General features: G+C 44.0%; 2 protein-coding genes across 4 annotated transcripts in view; both read left to right on the top strand.

The window, feature by feature from the left end:
- The window catches only part of LOC127914390 (uncharacterized), a 238,331-nt gene that overhangs the window by 156,442 nt on the left and 69,182 nt on the right, over positions 1-12,707 (top strand). The gene's annotated exons all lie outside the window — the stretch shown is intronic.
- Positions 1-12,707, top strand: part of LOC118365749 (zinc finger protein OZF-like) — a 70,073-nt gene that overhangs the window by 998 nt on the left and 56,368 nt on the right. The gene's annotated exons all lie outside the window — the stretch shown is intronic.

The raw sequence follows: 12,707 nt of genomic DNA, 5'->3' as shown, positions 1-12,707 counted from the left end.
GCTACAGCGATTATGAAGGTGAAAAACTTGAAGTCAATAGGTCAATCCAGAGGTATGAATCCACAATAAAACTATATTAAACAATGATATTAAATGGTTGAACACTGTATCTTAAAACGGCATCTTCTATACAGGCACCCATCATTTGTTCAATGTAGACTTAAACTGACCCCGTCTTCCCATATTCCAAATAATGAAACCCACCTACAATTGGCCACTAGGGGTCATGACAAATAGAGGGATATTCTGTATACGAATAATCAACTTCCATACAACGCTGTACACAGTCAGCATTTCTATATTAATTCTATATACTATAAATAATTATATAACATTCTATTCAGTATAAAAAATATCTACAAATACGTTTTCTTTCTGATACCAAAACGAGACGGAAACATTTAGAAATATAACTAATGACTGTCTCATGTCCAGATTAAAGCTGTTTGAAATATAACTAATGACTGTCTGATGTCCAGATTATATCTGTTAGTCATTTAGTTATATTTCTAACGGATTTAATCTGTACATCAGACAGTCATTAGTTATTTTTTTGAGGTTGAGAGACAAAAGCTCTGGTTGTTCATTCTGTTGGAATAGTTTCTAGCCAATCACTCTGGTTGTTCATTCTATTGGAATAGTTTCTAGCCAATCGCTCTGGTTGTTCATTCTATTGGAATAGTTTCTAGCCAATCGCACTGGTTGTTCATTCTATAGTTTCTAGCCAATCGCACAGGTTGTTCATTCTATAGTTTCTAGCTAATCGCACTGGTTGTTCATTCTATAGTTTCTAGCCAAGCAGAAAATGTTACTGTCTAAGAATGTCAACATTGTTGCTGTAGTGGCTTCAAACAATGTCCCAATATTCTAATTAGCCACTTTGATATGTTCTGTAGGAATTGATGAAGCTACAAAGAGTGGGGTCCACCAACAAAACGTAAAATATATTAGAAAGCATTTAATCCTGTTTCACAACATTTCTAAGGGTGAATTTGCGTAAAAGTGATGCTGAACCACGGTGATAATTATCCTTTAAGGTTCAATGTGCAGAAATCTCTCCACCATTTTTATAAAATGGTGATATTTCGCCTGATTTCAGTATGTCTAAACTCCGAACTTGTTTTGTCACAATCATCGTATTATCTAAACCGCTGTGAAATATATTTTCTAAAACCTCAAATATTGTATTTAAAGCAGTTTGAAGCTGGTGTACAAAATCCTAAGGGAAAAGACTAAAAAAACACTTAAGAATGGGAAGCATAGACAGCGCACATAGATCAGATCTGTCACTTCTTAGACTTGCTTTCAATGAGTGACATATCTATAACACACATTTCTATGTGAAGTTCGTCAGGTCACCCAAAAAGTGACATGTTGCAGCTTTAAGGCCTATAAATAGGTCATTGTATGAATTTAGATCAGTACAGAGCATGTGACCAAGTCTCCAAAAGGCTTTTCAGCCAATCATTTTTCATGTCTTTTAGAATGCGCTTTCCGGATCTTGTTTTCCACTCATAGCTGGTGATGTCATTAACATAGCTGTCCCCCAGTATTAGTTATGGGCATGTTAATGAGGCAGTACAGACCCAGTGGAAGAGTCCTGAGTGTTGTTTTGAAGTATTATAAAGATCGGTGGGGGACTGGCAATGTAACAGTACAGACCCAATGGAAGAGACAGGAAATGTAACAGTACAGACCCAATGGAAGAGACGGGCAATGTAACAGTACAGACCCATTGGAAGAGACGGGCAATGTAACGTGACCCAATGGAAGACTGGCAATGTAACAGGAAGAGACGGGCAATACAGACCCAATGGAAGAGACGGGCAATGTAACGGTACAGACCCAATGGAAGAGACGGGCAATGTAACAGTACAGACCCAATGGAAGACCCAATGGAAGAGACGGGCAATGTAACGGTACAGACCCAATGGAAGAGACGGGCAATGTAACGGTACAGACCCAATGGAAGAGACGGGCAATGTAACGGTACAGACCCAATGGAAGAGACGGGCAATGTAATGGAAGAGACGGTACAGACCCAATGGAAGAGACGGGCAATGTAACGGTACAGACCCAATGGAAGAGACGGGCAATGTAACGGTACAGACCCAATGGAAGAGACGGGCAATGTAACGGTACAGACCCAATGGAAGAGACGGGCAATGTAACGGTACAGACCCAATGGAAGAGACGGGCAATGTAACGGTACAGACCCAATGGAAGAGACGGGCAATGTAACGGTACAGACCCAATGGAAGAGACGGGCAATGTAACGGTACAGACCCAATGGAAGAGACGGGCAATGTAAGAGACGGGCAATGTAACGGTACAGACCCAATGGAAGAGACGGGACAATGGAAGAGACGGGCAATGTAACGGTACAGACCCAATGGAAGAGACGGTACAGACCCAATGGAAGAGACGGGCAATGTAACGGTACAGACCCAATGGAAGAGACGGGCAATGTAACGGTACAGACCCAATGGAAGAGACGGGCAATGTAACGGTACAGACCCAATGGAAGGAAGAGACGGGCAATGTAACGGTACAGACCCAATGGAAGAGACGGGCAATGTAACGGTACAGACCCAATGGAAGAGACGGGCAATGTAACGGTACAGACCCAATGGAAGAGACGGGCAATGTAACGGTACAGACCCAATGGAAGAGACGGGCAATGTAACGGTACAGACCCAATGGAAGAGACGGGCAATGTAACGGTACAGACCCAATGGAAGAGACGGGCAATGTAACGGTACAGACCCAATGGAAGAGACGGGCAATGTAACGGTACAGACCCAAAGGAAGAGACGGGCAATATAACATCCATAAAGGTTTTAGGAAATGTAAAACCTCGAGCTGACATCAGATCATCTTGAAACTTTCACTGGAAAGTGAACTTTTATCGAGGTTTTATAATTATTTCCTGCTTTTCATTGTCAGTATGTTTTATATGGTCTCTAATTTGTTCCTTATTTTCTTTGTCAGTAGGTTTTATATGGTCTATAATTAGTTCCTGCGTTTTCATTGCCAGTAGGTTTTATATGGTTTATAATTAGTTCCTGCTTTTCATTGTCAGTAGGTTTTATATGGTTTATAATTAGTTCCTTGCTTTTCATTGTCAATATGTTTTTCCAGCGTTATGATGTCAGTAACATACACAATGGTTGTGGATGTGATGGATATTGATGGATCTGCTCTTCAGAAGCTGTTCCATTCAACACATTCAGTGTGCTCTGAGATATTTTCTTCAGACTTCTACTGAAGCAATTGTTGATAGCTAGAACACATCATTTTCAAGTTAAGATTCTCTTAAAAAACATGCTGAAGTCAGTGGTTGGAATCGCTTCAGGGAACTGAAATATATGCTGAAATCTGGGGTTTAAAATCAGTTCAGGAAGCTGAAATATATGCTGAAATCTGGGGTTTAAAATCAGTTCAGGGAACATAAATGTATAGTGAAATGCATTTCTCTACATTGCAGTACTGTTTTATAGACAGAAAGATGAGAAAAGTGTTCATCAACAATCTGTGAATAGTCCTGCAGTATATTTTCCAACTGAAAGCCCCCCTAAATATCCTGACTTCGCCCTGTGTCTAGAAAAGTGGATTGGGCTCTATATAATAGTAATAATAACAGTAATGTCTTATTTGTAATAATTTTCAAATAAGTGGCACAAAAATATATGTATAATAACATCAAATCAATAACAACATTAAATCCTTAAATATCAAGCCAAAAGGTGGCTACTTAGAAGAATCTAGAATCTCACATCTATTTAGATGTAACACTTTTTTGGTTACTACATAATTCCATATGTGTTATTTCATAGTGTTGATGTCGTCACTATTACTCTACAATGTAGAAAATAGTCAAATGCGTAGATAAAAACAGCGAGTAGTAGCAGTGTACAAAACAAGTGGGGGGGTCAATGTAAATAGTCCAGTGGCCATTTGATTAATTGTTCAGCAGGCTTATGGCTTGGGGGTAGAAGCTGTAAAGGAGCCTTTTGGTCCTAGACTTGGCACTCCGGTGCTTGCTGTGCGGTAGCATAGAAAACAGTCTAAAACTTGGGTGACAGGAGTCTTTAACGATTTTATGTGTCTTCCTCTGACACCGCCTATTATATAGGTCCTGGATGGCAGGAAGCTTGGCCCCAGTGATGTACTGTGCCGTACACACTACCCTCTGTAGCGCCTTAGTCAGATGGGGGTGGCAGGGTAGCCTAGTGGTTAGAGCGTTGGACTAGTAACCGGAAGGTTTGCGAGTTCAAACCCCCGAGCTGACAAGGTACAAATCTGTCGTTCTGCCCCTGAACAGGCAGTTAATCCACTGTTCCCAGGCCATCATTGAAAATAAGAATTTGTTCTTAACTGACTTGCCTGGTTAAATAAAGGTAAAAAAAAAAAAAAGATGCCAAGCAGTTACCATACCAGGCGGTGATGTAACCGATCAGGATGCTCTCGATGGTGCAGCTGTAGAACCTTTTGGGATGGGACTAAGTAAACATACCCGAGGGGCCCCTTTGTTGAGGATCAGCGTGGCAGACGTGTTGTTGCCTACCCTTACCACCTGGGGGCGGCCCATCAGGAAGTCCACGATCCAGTTGCAGCATTCTCACATAGGTGTTCCTTTTGTCCAAGTGGGAAAGGGCAGTGGAGTGCAATCTTTGGATCGGTTGGGGCGGTGTGCGAATTGGAGTGGGTCTAGGGTATCTGAGATGATTCTGTTGATATGAGCCATGACTTTCAAAGCACTTCATGGCTACCGATGTGAGTGCTATGGAGCGGTAATCCTTTAGACAGGTTACCTTCGCTTCCTCGGTTAAAGGGACTATGCTGGTCTGCTTGAAACATGTAGGTATTATAGACCTGGTCAGGGAGTGGTTGAAAATGTCAGTGAAAACACTTGCCAGTTGGTTCACGCATGCTTTGAGTACGCGTCCTGGTAATCCATCTGGCCCCGCAACTTTGTGAATGTTGACCTGTTTAAAGGTCTTGCTCACATTGGCTACCGAGAGCGTTATCACACAGTCATCCAGAACAGCTGGTGCTCTCGTGCATGCTTCAGTGTTGCTTGCCTCGAAGCGAGCATAAAAGGTATTTAGCTCGTCTGGTAGGCTGATACCTATATCAACAGGTTGTGTTCCTCTGACAGGTTGTTTTACTATATCAGAACACACTAGTACCAGTGTTCCTATATCAGAACACAGTAGCACCAGTGTTCCTATATCAGACCACACCAGCACCAGTGTTCCTATATCAGACCACACCAGTGTTCCTATATCAGACCACACTAGCACCAGTGTTCCTATATCAGACCACACCAATGTTCCTATATCAGAACACACAAGCACCAGTGTTTCTATATCAGACCACCAGTGTTCCTATACCAGACCAGCACCAGTGTTCCTATACCACACCAGTGTTCCTATATCAGACCACACTAGCACCAGTGTTCCTATACCACACCAGCACCAGTGGTTCCTATATCAGACCACACCAGCACCAGTGTTCCTATATCAGACCACACCAGCACCAGTGTTCCTATATCAGACCACACCAGTGCCAGTGTTCCTATATCACACCACACCAATGTTCCTATATCAGACCGCACCAGTGTTCCTACATCAGAACACGCTAGCACCAGTGTTCCTATATCAGACGACACCAATGTTCCTATATCAGAACACACTAGCACCAGTGTTCCTATATCAGAACACACCGTAGCACCAGTGTTCCTATATCAGAACACACACCAGCACCAGTGTTCCTATATCAGACCACACCAGCACCAGTGTTCCTATATCAGACCACACCAGCACCAGTGTTCCTATATCAGACCACACCAGCGTTCCTATATCAGACCACACCAGCGCCAGTGTTCCTATATCAGACCACACCAATGTTCCTATATCAGACCGCACCAGTGTTCCTACATCAGAACACGCTAGCACCAGTGTTCCTATATCAGACGACACCAATGTTCCTATATCAGAACACACTAGCACCAGTGTTCCTATATCAGACCACACCAGCACCAGTGTTCCTATATCAGAACACACGCTAGCACCAGTGTTCCTATATCAGAACACACGCTAGCACCAGTGTTCCTATATCAGAACACACGCTAGCACCAGTGTTCCTATATCAGAACACACGCTAGCACCAGTGTTCCTATATCAGAACACACAATAGCACCAGTGTTCCTATATCAGAACACACAGTAGCACCAGTGTTCCTATATCAGAACACACAGTAGCACCAGTGTTCCTATATCAGAACACACTAGCACCAGTGTTCCTATATCAGAACACACACTAGCACCAGTGTTCCTATATCAGAACACACAGTAGCACCAGTGTTCCTATATCAGAACACACTAGCACCAGTGTTCCTATATCAGAACAAACAGTAGCACCAGTGTTCCAATATCAGAACACACAGTAGCACCAGTGTTCCTATATCAGAACACACTAGCACCAGTGTTCCTATATCAGAACACATGCTAGCACCAGTGTTCCTATATCAGAACATACTAGCACCAGTGTTCCTATACCACACCAGCACCAGTGTTCCTATATCAGACTACACCAATGTTCCTATATCAGAACACACTAGCACCAGTGTTCCTATATCAGACCGCACCAGTGTTCCTATATCAGACCACACCAGCACCAGTGTTCCTATATCAGAACACACGCTAGCACCAGTGTTCCTATATCAGAACACACAGTAGCACCAGTGTTCCTATATCAGAACACACAGTAGCACCAGTGTTCCTATATCAGAACACACAGTAGCACCAGTGTTCCTATATCAGAACACACAGTAGCACCAGTGTTCCTATATCAGAACACACAGTAGCACCAGTGTTCCTATATCAGAACACACAGTAGCACCAGTGTTCCTATATCAGAACACACTAGCACCAGTGTTCCTATATCAGACCACACCAGCACCAGTGTTCCTATATCAGACCACACCAGCACCAGTGTTCCTATATCAGAACACACGCTAGCACCAGTGTTCCTATATCAGAACACACAGTAGCACCAGTGTTCCTATATCAGAACACACAGTAGCACCAGTGTTCCTATATCAGAACACACAGTAGCACCAGTGTTCCTATATCAGAACACACAGTAGCACCAGTGTTCCTATATCAGAACACACACTAGCACCAGTGTTCCTATATCAGAACACACACTAGCACCAGTGTTCCTATATCAGAACACACACTAGCACCAGTGTTCCTATATCAGAACACACGCTAGCACCAGTGTTCCTATATCAGAACACACGCTAGCACCAGTGTTCCTATATCAGAACACAGTAGCACCAGTGTTCCTATATCAGAACACACGCTAGCACCAGTGTTCCTATATCAGAACACACGCTAGCACCAGTGTTCCTATATCAGAACACACGCTAGCACCAGTGTTCCTATATCAGAACACACGCTAGCACCAGTGTTCCTATATCAGAACACACGCTAGCACCAGTGTTCCTATATCAGAACACACGATAGCACCAGTGTTCCTATATCAGAACACACAATAGCACCAGTGTTCCTATATCAGAACACACAATAGCACCAGTGTTCCTATATCAGAACACACGCTAGCACCAGTGTTCCTATATCAGAACACACGCTAGCACCAGTGTTCCTATATCAGAACACACGCTAGCACCAGTGTTCCTATATCAGAACACACGCTAGCACCAGTGTTCCTATATCAGAACACACGCTAGCACCAGTGTTCCTATATCAGAACACACGCTAGCACCAGTGTTCCTATATCAGAACACACGCTAGCACCAGTGTTCCTATATCAGAACACACGCTAGCACCAGTGTTCCTATATCAGGACACACAGTAGCACCAGTGTTCCTATATCAGAACACACAGCAGCACCAGTGTTCCTATATCAGAACCACAGTAGCACCAGTGTTCCTATATCAGAACACACTAGCACCAGTGTTCCTATATCAGAACACACAGTAGCACCAGTGTTCCTATATCAGAACACAGTAGCACCAGTGTTCCTATATCAGACCACACCAGCACCAGTGTTCCTATATCAGACCACACCAGTGTTCCTATATCAGACCACACTAGCACCAGTGTTCCTATATCAGAACACACTAGCACCAGTGTTCCTATATCAGAACACACTAGCACCAGTGTTCCTATATCAGAACACATGCTAGCACCAGTGTTCCTATATCAGAACATACTAGCACCAGTGTTCCTATACCACACCAGCACCAGTGTTCCTATATCAGACGACACCAATGTTCCTATATCAGAACACACCAGCACCAGTGTTCCTATATCAGACCACACCAGCACCAGTGTTCCTATATCAGACCACACCAGCACCAGTGTTCCTATATCAGAACACACGCTAGCACCAGTGTTCCTATATCAGAACACACAGTAGCACCAGTGTTCCTATATCAGAACACACAGTAGCACCAGTGTTCCTATATCAGAACACACAGTAGCACCAGTGTTCCTATATCAGAACACACAGTAGCACCAGTGTTCCTATATCAGAACACACAGTAGCACCAGTGTTCCTATATCAGAACACACAGTAGCACCAGTGTTCCTATATCAGAACACACGCTAGCACCAGTGTTCCTATATCAGAACACACGCTAGCACCAGTGTTCCTATATCAGAACACACGCTAGCACCAGTGTTCCTATATCAGAACACACGCTAGCACCAGTGTTCCTATATCAGAACACACGCTAGCACCAGTGTTCCTATATCAGAACACACGCTAGCACCAGTGTTCCTATATCAGAACACACTAGCACCATATCAAAACACACTAGCACCAGTGTTCCTATATCAGAACACACTAGCACCAGTGTTCCTATATCAGAACACACTAGCACCAGTATTCCTATATCAGAACACACGCTAGCACCAGTGTTCCTATATCAGAACACACGCTAGCACCAGTGTTCCAATGTCAGACCACACCAGTGTTCCTATGTCAGACCACACCAGCACCAGTGTTCCTATATCAGACCACACCTGTGTTCCTATATCAGACCGCACCAGTGTTCCTATATCAGACCGCACCAGTGTTCCTATATCAGACCGCACCAGTGTTCCTATATCAGAACACACCAGCACCAGTGTTCCTATATCAGAACACACTAGCACCAGTGTTCCTATATCAGAACACACTAGCACCAGTGTTCCTATATCAGAACACACTAGCACCAGTGTTCCTATATCAGAACACACTAGCACCAGTGTTCCTATATCAGAACACAGAACCAGTGTTCCTATATCAGAACACACAGTAGCACCAGTGTTCCTATATCAGAACACACAGTAGCACCAGTGTTCCTATATCAGAACACACAGTAGCACCAGTGTTCCTATATCAGAACACACAGTAGCACCAGTGTTCCTATATCAGAACACACAGTAGCACCAGTGTTCCTATATCAGAACACACAGTAGCACCAGTGTTCCTATATCAGAACACACAGTAGCACCAGTGTTCCTATATCAGAACACACAGTAGCACCAGTGTTCCTATATCAGACCACACTAGCACCAGTGTTCCTATATCAGAACACACAGTAGCACCAGTGTTCCTATATCAGAACACACTAGCACAGTGTTCCTACGCTTCCTAGCACCAGTGTTCCTATATCAGAACACACACACTAGCACCAGTGTTCCTACCAGTGTTCCTATTCAGACCAGTGTTCACCAGAACTCACGCTAGTGTTCCTATATCAGAACACACGCTAGCACCAGTGTTCCTATATCAGAACACACGCTAGCACCAGTGTTCCTATATCAGAACACACGCTAGCACCAGTGTTCCTATATCAGAACACACGCTAGCACCAGTGTTCCTATATCAGAACACACGCCTAGCACCAGTGTTCCTATATCAGAACACACGCTAGCACCAGTGTTCCTATATCAGAACACACGCTAGCACCAGTGTTCCTATATCAGAACACACGCTAGCACCAGTGTTCCTATATCAGAACACACGCTAGCACCAGTGTTCCTATATCAGAACACACGCTAGCACCAGTGTTCCTATATCAGAACACACGCTAGCACCAGTGTTCCTATATCAGAACACCGCTAGTGTTCCTATATCAGAACACACGCTAGCACCCAGTGTTCCTATATCAGAACACACGCTAGCACCAGTGTTCCTATATCAGAACACACGCTAGCACCAATGTTCCTATATCAGACCACACCAATGTTCCTATATCAGACCGCACCAGTGTTCCTATATCAGAACACACGCTAGCACCAGTGTTCCTATATCAGAACACACGCTAGCACCAGTGTTCCTATATCAGAACACACGCTAGCACCAGTGTTCCTATATCAGAACACACGCTAGCACCAGTGTTCCTATATCAGAACACACGCTAGCACCAGTGTTCCTATATCAGAACACACGCTAGCACCAGTGTTCCTATATCAGAACACACGCTAGCACCAGTGTTCCTATATCAGAACACACGCTAGCACCAGTGTTCCTATATCAGAACACACGCACACCTATATCAGAACACACGCTAGCACCAGTGTTCCTATATCAGAACACACGCTAGCACCAGTGTTCCTATATCAGAACACACGCTGGCACCAGTGTTCCTATATCAGAACACACGCTAGCACCAGTGTTCCTATATCAGAACACACGCTAGCACCAGTGTTCCTATATCAGAACACACGCTGGCACCAGTGTTCCTATATCAGAACACACGCTAGCACCAGTGTTCCTATATCAGAACACACGCTAGCACCAGTGTTCCTATATCAGAACACACGCTAGCACCAGTGTTCCTATATCAGAACACACACTAGCACCAGTGTTCCTATATCAGAACACACTAGCACCAGTGTTCCTATATCAGAACACATATCAGAACTAGCACCAGTGTTCCTATATCAGAACAGAACACACGCTAGCACCAGTGTTCCTATATCAGAACACACACCAGTGTTCATATCAGAACAGTGTTCCTATATCAGAACCACACCAGCACCAGTGTTCCTATATCAGACCACACCAGCACCAGTGTTCCTATATCAGAACACACACCCAGTGTTCCTATATCAGAACACACTAGCACCAGTGTTCCTATATCAGAACACACGCTAGCACCAGTGTTCCTATATCAGAACACACGCTAGCACCAGTGTTCCAGAACACACGCTAGCACCAGTGTTCCTATATCAGAACACACGCTAGCACCAGTGTTCCTATATCAGAACACACGCTAGCACCAGTGTTCCTATATCAGAACACACGCTAGCACCAGTGTTCCTATATCAGAACACACGCTGGCACCAGTGTTCCTATATCAGAACACACGCTAGCACCAGTGTTCCTATATCAGAACACACGCTAGCACCAGTGTTCCTATATCAGAACACACGCCAGCAGCAGTGTTCCTATATCAGAACACACGCTAGCACCAGTGTTCCTATATCAGAACACACGCTAGCACCAGTGTTCCTATATCAGAACACACGCTAGCACCAGTGTTCCTATATCAGAACACACGCTAGCACCAGTGTTCCTATATCAGAACACACGCTAGCACCAGTGTTCCTATATCAGAACACACGCTAGCACCAGTGTTCCTATGTTCCTATCAGAACACACGCTAGCACCAGTGTTCCTATATCAGAACACACGCTAGCACCAGTGTTCCTATATCAGAACACACGCTAGCACCAGTGTTCCTATATCAGACACACACACAGCACCAGTGTTCCTATATCAGAACACACCAGCACCAGTGTTCCTATATCAGAACACACTAGCACCAGTGTTCCTATATCAGAACACACAGTAGCACCAGTGTTCCTATATCAGAACACACAGTAGCACCAGTGTTCCTATATCAGAACACACTAGCACCAGTGTTCCTATATCAGAACACACACCTATATCAGCACCACCAGTGTTCCTATATCAGAACACACTAGCACCAGTGTTCCTATATCAGAACACACTAGCACCAGTGTTCCTATATCAGAACACATGCTAGCACCAGTGTTCCTATATCAGAACACACTAGCACCAGTGTTCCTATACAGACCAGCACCAGTGTTCCTATACAGACACCAATGTTCCTATATCAGAACACACTAGCACCAGTGTTCCTATATCAGACCACACCAGCACCAGTGTTCCTATATCAGAACACACCAGCACCAGTGTTCCTATATCAGAACACACTAGCACCAGTGTTCCTATATCAGAACACACAGTAGCACCAGTGTTCCTATATCAGAACACACAGTAGCACCAGTGTTCCTATATCAGAACACACAGTAGCACCAGTGTTCCTATATCAGAACACACTAGCACCAGTGTTCCTATATCAGAACACACTAGCACCAGTGTTCCTATATCAGAACACACTAGCACCAGTGTTCCTATATCAGAACACACGCTAGCACCAGTGTTCCTATATCAGAACACACGCTAGCACCAGTGTTCCTATATCAGAACACACGCTAGCACCAGTGTTCCTATATCAGAACACACGCTAGCACCAGTGTTCCTATATCAGAACACACGCTAGCACCAGTGTTCCTATATCAGAACACACGCTAGCACCAGTGTTCCTATATCAGAACACACTAGCACCATATCAAAACACACTAGCACCAGTGT

This window comes from Oncorhynchus keta, chromosome 32 (genome assembly GCF_023373465.1).
Source record: "Oncorhynchus keta strain PuntledgeMale-10-30-2019 chromosome 32, Oket_V2, whole genome shotgun sequence".
Classification (NCBI taxonomy): domain Eukaryota; kingdom Metazoa; phylum Chordata; class Actinopteri; order Salmoniformes; family Salmonidae; genus Oncorhynchus; species Oncorhynchus keta.
This window is presented reverse-complemented; position numbering and strand designations above follow the sequence as displayed.